The sequence below is a fragment of the Falco cherrug genome, chromosome Z (assembly GCF_023634085.1).
Source record: "Falco cherrug isolate bFalChe1 chromosome Z, bFalChe1.pri, whole genome shotgun sequence".
Classification (NCBI taxonomy): Eukaryota; Metazoa; Chordata; class Aves; order Falconiformes; family Falconidae; genus Falco; species Falco cherrug.
Genome location: NC_073720.1, coordinates 78,397,494 through 78,410,232, shown reverse-complemented (window position 1 = coordinate 78,410,232; position 12,739 = coordinate 78,397,494).

The window sequence follows — 12,739 nt, the reverse complement described above, 5'->3', positions numbered from 1 at the left end:
GGATGTGATGAAAGAAATGCTATGTCCATACTTTCTAAAGAAATGCATGTTTTGCATTAATTTGGCAATAGCAACATTTCTTTAGTCATGAGTTTGGTAGGTAATTGGGAATTTAAAGTAATTGGGACTCAGAGAACCACAGAAAAAGAATTCTAGTGGATCTGGAAAAGCAGATGTTTTAGAATATTCAGATGTAGTTACTGAAATGAAAACAGGAAAAGCATTTTTTGGTCTGATGACGATTCTGCTTACACATCCAAGATATTCCCACAATTACTTGCTATTATCTATTATGTCAATTAGATGGGGACGGGGCGGGGGGGGGGGGGGGGAAAGCACATCAGTCATTTGTAAGTCCTACTTACCTATTTAAACTAATTTCAAGTACATCTCTCCAAGATTCTTTAAAGAAAAGCAGATAACATGCAAAGTGAACATTATTAACATTGCAAAATGAAACATTCAAAAGTAAGCAAATGTCTGAATTAATATTCCACATGTAGCCCCAACTTAAATATTGTCTGTGTGCATCATCAGTCTTTAATTATATGGTGACACAATTTTGTTCTCTCTAATGTCCTTCCAGTTTAAGGATCATATACTTAAAATTTTCCTGTTATTTCCCAGTTATGCTCTTAACAGAATTCAGATGCTCTTAACAGAATTAAGTCTAATACATATTCAATTTTATACATACTCAAGTTTGCAAACTCCATATCCTTAAAAATTCTTAAGTATATCTCAGTCGTATTTAACATAAAATTATGTGCTTCATCTGATTTGTTAGAGAGTGTCTGTTCTCTTTCAGAATAGCAAAACTTTCCTGTTAAATCATGATTGCAATAAAGTGAGATCTATTAAGTGATTAAACTGTCTGCTTTTTAAAATCCCATTTGGTTTGTAGGGTATTTCCCACTTCCTGGCTTAGTTAAAAGAACAAACAAAGTCAGCCAGCCCCCCTCCTCTTTTTCTCTCTATGCCCATGTTTCACATGCTGGCATGCTTCGCAAGCATGAACGTACATCTTCATCCTCAATCAACCCTATTTTTCCCAGGGCTTTAAAGAGTTCTTCGTTATTCTTCACCTTCAACAAGCACATGTAGAATATTATTTTTGCACATATAACAGATGCTGCCCAGACAGGTGAGTAGCCATGGTCAGCAGCACGGGATCTGGTAGCAGCAAGATAGGAGGTAGAGCAAACTGGGATATAAAGTCAGGAGTTATAATTGCATGCAAAGGTGTTCTTCAGGCTTCAAAAGTTGCCAAAAAAGTTGTATTAAATCAAATGTCAGTGTTGTATTTTCTGACACATATTCTTTGTTTCACATCACTGCCATTACTAGATAGGAAGCACATCAGTCCACATGCAAAAATCTTGGTGATATTTGTAAGACTTTTTGCAGAGTGTTTCTTTATTTCAAAATTATCTCACTTGTTGGCACATAAGTCACTACTGCCAGCATGCTAGGAGCCTGTGCTCAGGTGTTTTGCTGTTGATTTGTTTTATTTTTGTTTAGGAGTAAAGGTTAGTGTATAAAATTCAAATATTCCTGTGGCTTCAATAACCATTTCAAATTTATTATGGCAGAGAGGGTGTTCAAACCTCAGAGCCTGAGCTCCCTTTAAACTATCTAAATAGCCCTGAAGCTCTTTCCTGCACCATCTACCATCCTGACCGATGTTACATGGCTGCATTGCAAAAGGGCAGCATCACAAGTGCCCTGTGCAGAGTTGGTATCTGACCCCTGCCTCGTCCCCCTGCGCGGGGCACTGGTGCGGCCGCCCCTCGGGCCCTGGGCTCAGGGCTGGGCCCCTCGCTGCAGGAGGGACGCAGAGGGGCTGGAGCGTGTCCAGGGACGGGCAGGGGGCTGGGGCAGGGGCTGGGGCACCAGGCCTGGGGGGGCGGCTGGGGGGCTGGGGGGGGCAGCCTGGGCAGGAGGGGGCTCAGGGGGGGCCTGGTCGCTCCCTACAGCTGCCTGGCAGGGGCTGCGGGCAGCGGGGGTCGGGCGCTGCTCCCGGAGAACAAGTGACAGGGCGAGAGGAAACGGCCTCAGGTTGTGCCAGGCAAGGTCTAGGTCGGGTACTAGGAAAAATTCTTCACAGAAAGGGTGGTCAGGCATCAGCACAGGCTGCCCGGGGAGGTGCTGGAGTCACCGTCCCTGGTGGTGTTTAAAAGACGAGTAGACATGGCGCTGAGGGGCATGGTTTATGGCAGGCTTGGCAGTGCTGGGTTAATGGTGGGGCCTAATGATCTTAAAGGTCTTTTCCAACCTAAACGATTCTGTGGTTGTATGACAGACTGCCCCTTCGCCTATACATTGAAGGACCACGCTGAGCCTTTTTGCCTTAGCGCCATGCCATGCTCCCAGTGTCCAGTAAATCCAGAGTAATCCATCTCTAGTTTATTGTCAGGTTAAGTACAACCTTCATGTGGTCTTACATTTAACTTGCACTGGCTGCATTAAGACACTTTTTTTCTTTTTTCTAAACAGGATCCAATTTAGTGGCTATATAGGCCAATATATACAAGTGGTTATTTCATCACCTCCTCTGCCATGTACAAATGTACACACAAATGACTGTGTATTTACTCTGTGGGTGAAACGTGCCAGGCTGAGTGCCAATCCCAGAGGAACACCCTGAGAAACATTTCATGCTCAGTGATTACTCCTGAATGCATGCTGTTTAAAATATGTCAGATGGTAACTCCTTTTTTTAATCTGTTAAATGCACATTAAATTATTACAACCATCAAACTGTAATATATAAAGATCCTTAAAAGTTCATAAATTTATCATCATATTTACCAGGATATGAAACGATGTTTCTTCAGGAAAAGAGCTTTAAAAATTATGCTTTGCAAAATATTCGTCTCTGCTTTCATATTCAGATAAAGATAGTGAAAATGCAACGAATTTATCAACCAAACTTGTAATCTCTGGGAAAGAAAAATGGCTTCTGGTTTGTCTGAGAAGTTACTTTGAGCCACGATATCAATAGATACTATTACAGAAGCACATTTTAGGCAACTGAGTAAATGCAACATGCCTTCTTTTAAAAACGGATGAGATGAGGACCATGCAGCAGGCTGTCCTGCAGGCAGGCAGGGAACCCCGTGCAGAAGAGATGAAAGAGTCAAGCTGCAGAGCTCCAGTATTGCAATCTGCACAGGCATCTGTGAACCAGGTGTTTGGAGACCATGATTAAATTGCTCCAAAAATAATTAGAAATATTAAGAAACAATACTTCTATCTGCCTAGAGCTGACGATAATATACCTAAAAAAAGGAATATGAGACTATTTTGCTGGTTTTTAACAACGTTAGGAATTTCTGTTACCACCCACATTCAAAAAGACTGCTGGCTGGAGAAGGAAGGAAGGAAAGAAAAAAGAGAGCGGTGCAAAAATACTGTGCTTAAGTCCAGTTAAGAAATTGAGATCCTGCTTCAGGGTTCTTTCAATGCAAGTTTCATTAATCTTTCAGAAGACCTATCTTATTCATGCTGGAATTTTGTCATTAATCTTGAATGTAGAAGAAGTGAAAATAAAACAGTGGAAGAGTGAACAGTCAGCTTATACAAAATGTTAAGAGTGCTGACACAGGGAAGTTTACCTGTTGTGGCTTGTCACTTGCACACAGCTGAAGTATAATTAATCTAAACCTTGTCTAACCTAACAATGAGCTTGTATACATTTGCTAAATGTCGCAGTTTTTCAGAAAAGCCATGTAAAGAAGGTCTCATTCTTGTTTAACTCCCAGTGCACCTAAATCACCTTGCTCTTCTACTTGAAAGCAGTGGATGTTTTGCCAAGGTATGTAACTATCTATATACCAGCTCATCTGTAACAAACAGTGCTTTGGAATATTTAAGGAAGCCAAAGCTAAGTAACAAAAACAAAAACAAAAACAAATCAAACTAATCTACAGAGATTTGTATTTAAAAAAATATCACGGAACTGCAGTGTCAAAAATTCGGCTTGGTATTTGCCTTACTTAACCAATCAAGTCTTACCATTTGACATTTTCTACCTCTCACTAATGCTCCAACTCTGATTTTCTTTAACGATGTTATGCTATCTACCCCAATATATACATGCACGCCTGCTGGAATTTTGCTCTGAGAGCAAATACGATCTGGCAGTTCGAGGTGGTCAACAGTCACCACTTTCAGCTGTTCAAAGCACACTCTCTCTGCGCAGGGGATGTGCTATCTGTAATGGCTCTTGAACTACTGAAGATTAAACTTCATGTGGATACCATGTGGACTGATGATAACGTATCTTCTCTGTCAACCCCTTCTGATTTCAAGAGTGTTCACAGAACATGAGGAATTACCTGTTCCCTGATGGGCCTTTGCAAACTCCACACAAAAAAAGCGGGGAGGGAAACGGTAAGATTAAATGATGGGTACAGTTATCAAAGGCTCTAGCATGGATATATTTATAGGGACTTCACCACCGTTATTAAACTAAGGTTTAGCATGGGGATTTTTTTGGTTTGGTTTTGTTTGCTTCCACAAATCCAGAAAAACCTTTTCAAACGCATATTGCGCCACAGCAGCACCAGGTTTAAGGTTTAAAAAGCTCTGATATGGTATTTTCTTGTTTGCCTATGGTGACTGCTCGCCATCAGCGAAATGATGCTCAGCTTGGGCTGCTGGAGGGGGCCATCGTGGGCTGCCCATAGGAAAGAAGGAAAACTCCTGCTTCACATGACAGACTGCAATTAGGCAAGCAGGCTGCCATTTCAAATATTTCCCTTTTATTAATTCAAGCACAAATTTTGCTTTTCTTACCCTGTGCAGCATCCTGAAGTAAAGGCCTGCAAATAACAGATGAATAATGCATCAAGCTCCTAGCAAGTGCCAAATCCAAGGGAGAAATTTCGGGTCCCCCCTAGGCTTCTGTGCAGTGGCACAGGGGGAGAGGGGTCCCAACAAAACAGAATGAGGATTATGCTTATCTTTCAAAACTGTACCCTCCTCCAGGAACCTCTACAGGCCAGAGCATCTTCTGAAGGGGAGGAGATATTTCCTTTCTTTTCTTCTGCAGGGGAGCACATGCGCACTCTTGTTTCTGCAAAATCCACATGGAAATTGCAGAAATATTTACCAGTTTTATTTTCAGGTTTTCTGTGAAGCATCACCCTCAAGGCTACAGGCCATCTCCTGCCTCTGCTGCCTCTGGTACAGCCAGTCCTGGATCCTCCCTCCTCTGCACCAAGCTGCAACTGCAGAAGGATCAATGCTGCAATTAATTGGGTCCCCTCTCCCCGCAGCCTGAATAGCCTTATGGCTACTCCACCATCCTCTTAGAAAATAAGGAGCATGGATCTGAGGGCACTCCGGCTAAACAGAAAGTAAAGCTGGTCTCCCTTCCACCCCGGGCAAGTGCCATGCCCTCTGCACAGAGGTTACAGTCCTGCACAGAGGGGCAGCTTCGTGCTGTGGTTGTCACTGCCTGTACCTGCCCGCCAGTAGCCTTGCTGAAGCCAGCCTCTGCGTGCTGCAGGTAGAGGTCAACTCTTGCAGTGTTCAGGGCCTTAGCAAACATCTCCCTCAGCTGTTGCCTCCTGCCTCTGTGAGCAGAGCCAGACTTTTTTCTGATGTGGAAAGATGACCCCATAACACTTTTACAGTGTTTCATAAACAGAAGGTATTTTATCAGTCCATCTGGTAACATTGTCTTCATTTCAGAAGAGCTGCTATGTAAGATCACCTTTCCCATCCACGTTTCCTTTGATGCGTGGAAAGTATGGAAGCTTTGATGTCACCTGCTCTTCTGCCTGACCCCTCGTTAGTATTTGAGCTGTGGGGTTGGGTGGTAGGATGCTTTCAGATCTGCTCTGAACTTAAACCTTAGATGTTTTAAGCGTTCTTCTTCCATCAGTCAAAATACACTTGTTTTGAAGACCAGGTATGCTTTCTACAAAAGTCTTGCAATGCCACTTGCTCTGCATCTACCTGCTAAATCCGAGTTATTCACATTTTTAACTGTCAACCAGGAAAGAGGCTGCCTCTGCCAGCTGTTGCCAGAGCAGTCATAGCATCGCAGACTGGTTTGAGTTGGAAGGGACCTCAAAGACCATCTAGTTCCACTCGCCATGCCGGGGGCTGGGACCCCTCCCCCCAGCCCAGGCCGCTCCCAGCCCCGTCCAGCCTGGCCTTGAGCCCTGCCAGGGATGGGGCACCCACAGCTGCTCTGGGCAGCCTGGGCCAGCACCTCGCCGCCCTCACGGGGAGAATTTCTTCCTTGTGTACAATCTAAATTTAGTTTCTTTTAGTTTAAAATCTTGTCCTTTGTCCTGTAACTACAAACCCTGGTAAATGTCTGTCCCTTTAGCTTCCAAAGGCCACTCTAAGGTCTCCCTGGAGGCTTCTCTTCTCCAGGCTGAGCAAGCCCAGCTCCCTCAGCCTGTCTCCATAGGGGAGGTGCTCCAGCCCTCTGAGCATCTCCATGGCCTCCTCTGGACATGCTCCAACAGGTCCATGTCTTTCCTGTGCTGAGGACCCCAGAGCTGGATGCAGCGCTGCAGCGGGGGTCTCACCAGAGCAGAGTAGAGCAGCAGAACCCCCTTCCTTGACCTGCCAGTCTTGCTGCTGGTGATGCAGCCTAGGACACGGTTGGCTTTCTGGGCTGCGAGCGCACGTTGCCGGCTCACGTCCAGCTGTTCATCCCCCAGCACCCCCAAGTCCTTCTGGGCAGGGCTGCCCGCAACCCCTTCATGACCCCCATGCAGGACCTTGCACTTGGCATTGTTGAACGTCATGAGGTTCACATTGGCCCACTTCTCCAGCCTGCCAAGCTCCCTCCGGACTGCATCCCATCCCTCCAGCAAATCAACTGCAGCACTCAGCTTGGTGTCATCTGCAAATTTCCTGAGAGTAAACTTGATCTCACTACTGTCATTGATGAAGATACCAAATAGCATTGGTCCTGGGGTGGAGTCCTGAAGAACACCACTTGTTATTGATCTCTATTTGGACATGGAGCTGTTGACTGTAACTCTTTGGATGCAGCCATCCAACCAATTCACTATCCATCAAATAGTCCATCCATCAAACCCGTAACTCTCCAATTTAGCACAAGGATTGTGTGGGACCATGCCACAGGCCTTACAATGCTACTTGTCCAGATCTTCAGTGTGTCTGCATCATCTGGCTTAAGTAGACTGGTTCTGGGTTAAGACTGAATTTTTTTTATCTTGCTCCTCAAGTACTGTGTTCAGCTTTGGGACCCCCACCATAAGAAGGACATGGACGTGTTGGAGCAGGTCCAGAGGAGGCCACAAAGATGAGCTGGGGGATGGAGCACCTCTCCTATGAAGACAGGCTGAGGGAGTTGAGGTATTACTCAGCCTGGAGAAGAGAAGGCTCTGGGGAGACCTTATAATGGCCTTCTGGTAGCTAAAGAGGCACAAGAAATCTGGAGAAGGGCTTTCTACAAGGGCATGTAGCGATAGGACAAGGGGTAATGGTTTTAAGCTGAAAGAGGAGATATTTAGACTAGATGTCAGGAAGATATTCTTCACTGTGAGGGTGGCGAGGTGCTGGCACAGGTTGCCCAGAGAAGCCATGGCTGCCCCATCCCTGGCAGTGTTCCAGGCCAGGTTGGATGGGGCTGGATGGAGCAACCTGGTCTAGCAGAAGGTGTCCCTATCCATGGCAAGGGGTTGGAACTAGATGACCTGTGAGGTCTCTTCCAACCCAACCCATCCTGTGGTTCTATGATTAAATAGCAGAGTCTATTGTATGGAGTCCACGCATGATGGCTATAGTTCTTCATTCCATGGTTAAACATCTGCCTCCTGTCGCAGGCTGAACAGGGCTGAAATTAAGAGACAAGATGTCAACTGCATTTCACCAGTGAATGTAGGGATAAAGAAATTATTTTTAAAACACGTTCTTTAGAATGCATGGCCTTTCCTTGTTGTATGGACGTGTGATGTAAGGAGAATGGCTACTCTTCAGCATCAGGATGGATGGGCACTCTGTCAAGGTGTGTGCAAATGAAGTATCAGTACAGGAACTGGTGTTTCTACAGGCTCAGACCTTCTCAAATAGTTGTGGTTTTGGGGTTTTTTTTTAATACCAGTGAAGGAAGGTCACATTTCCTTCACTGTGTATTAAAATTAGGAACAGAGTTTAACATTCAGGTTAGGATAGAGAAAACCCAAGAAACTCAAAATTAATGATGAACTAATGTACCCATGTGAGACGGGACAGCAGGGTAACAGTGCATCTCATGCCTCCTCTGTTACAACCCTGATCGTCTCTCAACTTGGTTACTTCCATCCATGCACAGTGTCTGCGGCTCTGGCACAGCACAGGTGAAGCGCACAACTGTCTGTATCCTCTATAATACATGACGGCAATTTCCTACTGCTGACAAGCAGATGCAGACCCACCACTTGATGCTAGATCTTCCCTTTGCTTTTTCACAACTTAAATCAAAAGGTAAACAAAAACCCTGACTTTAAACTTGCTGGCATTTGACAGCTTTGACATCAAGTTGTAAGTGTCAACTACTTCAAGAATTCATTCCTTCCAAAAAATGCCACTATTTGTTCTGAAAATGTCTGGTCAAAGTGCAGCCTCCACATTACCCTGTAGAGAAGGAAGCCAAACTGCAAAAATCATAGCACTGTATGTAATTATGATTCCTAGGACTTAACGAAGAACAGCAAATTGCACACTGAAAACCCATTTTCCGTGATGGAGAGTTCATTAGAGCAATCCTCCTCCACCCCAAACAACCCATACGTGCTGCAATTGCCAAATTTAAACACAACCCTCCTTCATTAACTACAAATTTTCTGCTTGGGTATGGCTTTATGTTAATTTTTTTTTCCCCCAATAAAATGCCCATTATAGTTTGATGCAAGTCATACAGAGGTCAAAATCCTTGAACTGTACAGAGCAAAACTCTTAAGCTCAGATATTTCAGAGGCAAGGAACAAACAGCAAGATGCATGTACATTGCAGAAACAGTTATACAACTTCCAAAAGAGATTTCCTTCCTTTAAATTTGGATTTTACTTTCCTGTACTTTTGTTTTCTGTGCTTACTTTCATGGGGAACAACTTCAAAACATGTCACAACCAGGGAGTGGGGGATCAACAAAGTCTAGAGGTGGAGTACCAAGAGGAGGGTGGTCCAGATGGGAGTCACCGCAGGACCAAGAGAAGCAGCACTGATAAAAGACAGGAATGACTCTGGTGAACGCAGCCATGAGAAACCAAACTAACACTGAACTCCAGAGGAAGGAGGTATGTAAGGAAAACCAGAAGTGCTGACACAAAACCAGCAGCTAAAGCTGTGTGATCATATTGCCAAAGAGTTAGGTTCTGTAAGAAGAGGATTAAACCCAAGAGAAATTGGTGGATGAGGAAGAGAAGCCCACCAAAAAACACAAACAGGGAGAAAGAAGCAGGTGAGCATCACAAGGCAAACAGTGACAATTCCCAGTAAGTTTAATTGCCAGTATCAGTGGTGACCGGGAAATGAGGAAGAGATACAGTGCAGTAGACTTGTGTTTGGAGAAGCGGGACCCTTCACGCTGGCAGGTGCAGGACCAGCTCCATGGTGTGTCACCAGCAACGTCTGAAGTTGAGGAGGGATGGGAAATGGGGCAGTAGTTGGGAAGGGAGGTGTGGATTTAACTGTGGTTTTGAGTGGTGGATCTCGGTAAGGATGCCAGGGGGAGGCATGTGTCTGTATTGTGAAGGGAAAATTCAAATGGGCTGGTTCCAGCCTCATAACCCACCGTTATTCTTCCCCAGCACTTTTCCAAGATGCCACCCAGACTTCCCAAAATTGTACACTGCCTCTGCCAACTGCGGCAACTGAACTTGCTTCTAAGCAAGTAAGATATTTACTTCTGGAAACACAGTGCAGAAGACTGTTGTCCTTTAACATAAATAAAGGATGTCCTTTTAAATAAATCCCAGTCTTTAAAAAAAAAAAAAAATCTGCCAAGAATTGATGTTATATTTGATAGCTTTCCAATTTATGAGTAATTTTTTTATTTAAACAAGCCAGACCCTTCCCCACGCCTCCTCCCCCTTCCCCAGTAGATGCATTCAGGGATGCTCAGCCTGAGGAACAGAAATGCAGCTGGGGGAAGGAACTGCTTCAGTCTCCGGGCCCATTTCTTCTGATCAAGCCATTATTTTGTGCCCGTGAGCAACAGCTCCTCCCGACACGAGTGTGACTGCTTGTCAAGCTTGTTATGTGTCCCAGGGCTAGCAACCCTGTGGGGAAGGAAAACATTTTTTGCCTTTGTTACCGTATTTGTTCAGGAGGCAGGAAAAAAGTCTTTTCTCTATTTGTAACCCAAGGATAGACATGCACTGAGCAGGTTGGCTGCTGAGATGTAAATTTTTACAAGTGAGAGGAATGGTCAGCACGCCTCACCATGAACTAATGAGTCCTGTAAGTGGTAAAAAAAAAAACTACTGGAAAAGAGATTTCCCAGTTCAACAAAGAGCCAAACCCTTTTCTGTGGCCGTTGGGTGAGGCGGCAGAGCAAAGTGGGTCAGTGCCAGCTGAGGAGCTCCAGAAAGCCTTCCAGCTGCTTCAGACCACCGAGGGTACCGGTCAGCCAGACTGCTTCCCTCCTCCCTTTCAGTAATATCTAGGCATGCTGTGACATTTGTTTGATATTTCAGATTTCCGGTACTTGTGGCAATTGCGCTGGCATGCACTAAGAAAAGATGGGAAGATCCTGAGCTGAAGCTCTCGTTCTCTTCCCTGCAACCACCCAGTGCTTAACACTCTCTACAAATCTGACCATGGTCTTGCATAGCTGGTCAATGTGTTTGACTCTTCTTTACTGCTTCTGACTGGGGATTTTTCTTCATCGGTTGTGGATCTAAAAGGCTTTTTGTGACATACCTGAAAAAAGAAAAGCACGCGTAACTATGCAAGAAGTAAACTTTCAGGAATGTGCCTTCATGTCAGGGCAAAGCAGGTCAGGCAAATTGACTTCTTAAATTATTCCAGAAAATATTAATCAGCACTCTGTAATCAAAATATATATTTAAAAAATCAACATTTTAGATTTTCCTTTAATCACTTGCTGTAATTTCAGTAAAAGTTGAGTGAGACAAGCAGTTTTGAGTTTCTTTTGATTATATTAAAATGGAAAAAATTTATTGCCGTGTGACTCATAACTAGGGGTTTCAGGCTTCTATATTGTGCAACCTGAACCATAGAAAAGTTTTTAACATTTAAATTTCATTCAGTACTAAGGCTGATGACGAGACAAATGTTGCAATACTCTTTTTGGCCCCTTTGACCAAATAACTCTATTTCAAACTTGGGAAATTTAAGTTGGACATTCAAGATTCATTGACAGGGAATTTGTTTGGATTTTGCATTGACATTCATTGACAGGGTGTTTGAAGTAGGCTAAAATTGACTTTGAGCACTGAAATACTACACAGAATAGAAGAAATTATCCAGAAGTGCAACATCCTGTGGAATGGACAGTTAAGATTTATTTCATATTTTGAATTACGATAGCTTACAGATTTTAATTAAGATCTGAAGTTCTTTGTTCATGAGAAATACGCCTTCTCTTGACTACTATGACACAAAAGAAGCAGAAGACTTCTAATGCCTCTTGCAGCAAGGAGTATCTGCCTCCTGATCTGATGACCTGACCTACACTTGCTCATGTCTTCCGCGGCTGGCAGCAGTGGCACTGCACAACTGCTATTTGACTTCTCCTGAGACAGAGAGGCTGCTTTTAAGGAAAGGGATGTGGTGTTCACAACAAGAGCCAACTGAAGCAGCTCACCATATCTGCAATGTGGAGAAATATGGAGAGATGAAGGTGGTTTAGGACAGCTACACTAGTCTTCTGGTAAGAAGGATCTTCTCTTTCTCCACCAAGTGCGGAGGGAAAGCACCGCCAGAAGGTGAACATCTCTGGGTCTACACGCCCTTCTTGGGCTGCTCCTCACCCTCATTCCTTCTGCTTCGCCCATATCTGGTTCACCAACTGCATGAGCCTTTCGACCAGCAGCACTTCACCCACTCCCCTGAGCGAGAGAGAACAGTATGCTTTGTTCAAGCCTTCAGATTTTTCTAGGCTGATGTCTAAGGTTTGTGTTTTATCTGGGAGTCGCTGAATTTCCCCTTTGAGAGTCAGAAGCAATGTGCCTTTTATCCTACCTTAATTAGGCAGAAAGCAATGGAAATCCAGTGTTCCACACTGAAAAATGGCTATAATTGCAATTGTGTTTCATGTAAAAAGTTTTGGTTCTTCACTTATGCAAGATTTCAGAAAAATTCTGGAGGAGGAGGAGGTATTTATTGAAAATTTGCAATACTGGTTTTGTTTGGGGGGTGGGGGGGTGGGGGGAGATGAGTTGGCTTTCACAGAAGCAGCTGCACAGCAACCTGGAAATTAGCCCAGCTGGGAGGGAAAAGTTTGCCCTCGAAAGAGAAGCAGGTTCAGAAATGGAAAGCAGTTTGTGTCTGGCTGTCAGCAACACTTTGCTGCCAAGCAGGGGCAGGAGGTGCCCCTCTCCCATGGGTCAGCAATCTCTGGCTGCTGAGCAGACAGCAGCAAAGGTTTCATTACATTTTGTGTGGCCAGTATGTGATCTAGCGCTGATGAGAGAAATAATTTTCCTTTCTCTCCTTTGCTTTGTGCTCTTGGGCTAGCCTAGAATGAAATACTTCACCATGTAGCACATTTGCTGGCAGGTCCAGCAGCTCTTCCCCT